The following is a 2,500-nucleotide window of genomic DNA, read 5'->3' on the forward strand; positions in this document are numbered from 1 at the left end:
TCAAATGAGGCTGGAGACTGAGGCTCCAACTGCGAGGTTTAATTGCCCCGAAGGGGCGGAAAGAAGCCGGCGGAGACCTTCTGGTGATTTCAAGAAGAATCTCGGCTCCGGAAGCGTCGTCTTTTCCAAAAGGTCCGAGTGCGTACCAGACAGAAGCGGTTAATCCAGAAAAAGAAACAATGAAAAAAAGTAACCAGGTAAAGATGACGGGATGGAAACTTGTGGAATGGGTTTCTGGAGTTTGTAGGGATCGTTGAAGATATCAAACTCATCCCGACTGATGTGAGTGTGCGCAAATAGATATATCGAAAAGGTGTAGAGTAGATGTACTTGAAAAAATCCCGACTCTTCTCCGTCAGTGCGAGCTTAAGCTGTAGAAAAATATAGATATCAATACGTATTGAAAAATTAAAGTGAAAATAAAGTAGAATATTAAGGACATTCCGATATACTTGTCCAAGAGGCCCAGATGTTCTTCAGCTGTGCAAGACAAAACCAGAGAAATAATTGCTTGGTATTGACAAAAAGGTAACAAAGAATCTTACAATTACATGATCACAGAAAAATAAAACTAATATGATAGGCAGAACCTACAGGGACTGTTTAAGTTAAGAAAAATATGTAGTATATCATAGACATGAATCAAGAAGACCATATAAATATAAACAACTGTCAAGTCATTTAAATTTTGAAATGATAATTATTATTATCATATGAAATATACCAACCCCATCAGAGTGTTCTACATTAGAAAGAAATACAAAAATGACAAATCTATTATATTGTTTATCTATCTATGATTAAGATATTGATGAACCAATTCTAAAGAACTGTATCATAGTTTTCATGTGTTTTCATATATTTTCTCACATCAAGTGCTGCATGAGAAACTGAAATCTTATTGCTATCAAATAGTAGTTGCAAGACATTATATTTCAATGATACAGTTTTAATAACATATAGGAAAGTCTGGTGTTGAACTTTGGTATATAGGAAACAGACAGCCGAGAAAAGAAAAAACAGCATTTGTCACCGAGATAAGATTATCATGAATATTTTCTTCGCTTTTAAAGAGAGACCAGATTAGAGGGAAAAGAAGACAATGGGTGCATTTTCGAGAAAGTTTATGCATAAAGAAGTTCGAATTCGTGAAGTTTTCTTTTTGGGGCGTATCTGCATAAACATATGGTTCTCGCCCAGGATGGCAACGTAGCAGACAAGGAGCGGAAAAGTCGAGAGAACTCTTCGAAGGAATACAGCAACAGAGACATAAATAGCTAAATAGGACAAGAAATATACAATCGATCAGAAACTTAAAATGTTGTAAGTTGTTAATAGATAAACTAACAAAGGCATCAAAAGCTAAATAATGCCATCAATACAGACAAAACCCTTTGGAATATTTTTCAAATGAACTTATACCTGCATTTTTGCTTGTAGATGTTTCAAAGAACACTGGAAATACGTAGAGAAATAATTCATTACTGAAAGAAAAAGTTGGAAGCACAATATATGATTCCACCAACAACAAATGGCAGTACGCCCTATGGAAATATTGGGCAAATAAGCAAGTGGAATTTAAATATAATGATATATGCTTCACATAATACATAAGAAGAAATAAGAAAGTGTATTTGCACGTGCTCTAGCAAGAACTCTTACACTTGGTGTTACATTTAGGACCTATGCATTAGTGATTTCATAAACAATAAATTCTGTCCACGCTAAAACTGTCAGAAACTATCAGAGCTATACAAGCAAATGTTATTATTGTTAAAGTATATAAATACCATAAAGACCTAGTCTTCATTTGTCATATGAGGACAGTAATTCTTTTGATACGGTTAATCTAGCGTAAAAGACAGATAAGAAAAATACCATCTATGAGGTCTGTCATGCAGTATAATCTAAAATAATTAACAGACTTATTTAGAAAAGATAAACGTCTCACTATTAACCATAGGTCTCCTAAGAATTTTCTAAGGAGAAAAGCATTCCATCTACAAAATATGACACTTGATGGTCCTTCCCCATTTTGTCACAAGAAAAAACATTTCTTGAGCGTTTAAGAACATCAAATATCCTAATCAATGAAACGTTGCTATGACGTCATGAGAGCAACACGTTAGCGGATCAGTGAGAACCTTTGAATCATCAAATAACCAATTATGAAGCTCGAAGACACAGTACTGGGTTTTTAGATTTAACGAACCCAATTTTGATCATCATTAACATGTTTTAAAAACTTTGCAGTACTTACAAGTAAGGATAGACCATAAGAAGAGTGCTTTCTGCCTATCTGATAATTCTGTATAGCCGTCCAGAGCATTTTCAATAGATGAGATAATTAAAGTTGTTCTCAAGCTAAACAGTGAGTCTGTAATCAGAAAATTTAATTTACTTTGGTAAATATAATCGGAAATATAATCATCTATTCTCCATTTTTCATCTATCTACAAGTCAAAATATATATAGATAATTATTGCAATAAGCTGGAAAA

At 33.8% G+C, this 2,500-nt stretch overlaps 1 protein-coding gene across 1 annotated transcript in view; it reads left to right on the top strand.

Annotated features, from left to right (window-relative positions):
• LOC143039933 (cell adhesion molecule 2-like) overlaps positions 1 to 2,500 on the top strand; it is a 298,444-nt gene that overhangs the window by 477 nt on the left and 295,467 nt on the right. Inside the window, exon 1 of the mRNA XM_076210344.1 lies at positions 1 to 2,500. This exon is cut by the window's left edge and continues 477 nt beyond it; it is cut by the window's right edge and continues 545 nt beyond it. The gene's annotated coding sequence lies outside the window, so the exon portion shown is untranslated.

Source organism: Oratosquilla oratoria, chromosome 27 (assembly GCF_046742065.1).
Source record: "Oratosquilla oratoria isolate Oo_2021 chromosome 27, ASM4674206v1, whole genome shotgun sequence".
Classification (NCBI taxonomy): Eukaryota; Metazoa; Arthropoda; class Malacostraca; order Stomatopoda; family Squillidae; genus Oratosquilla; species Oratosquilla oratoria.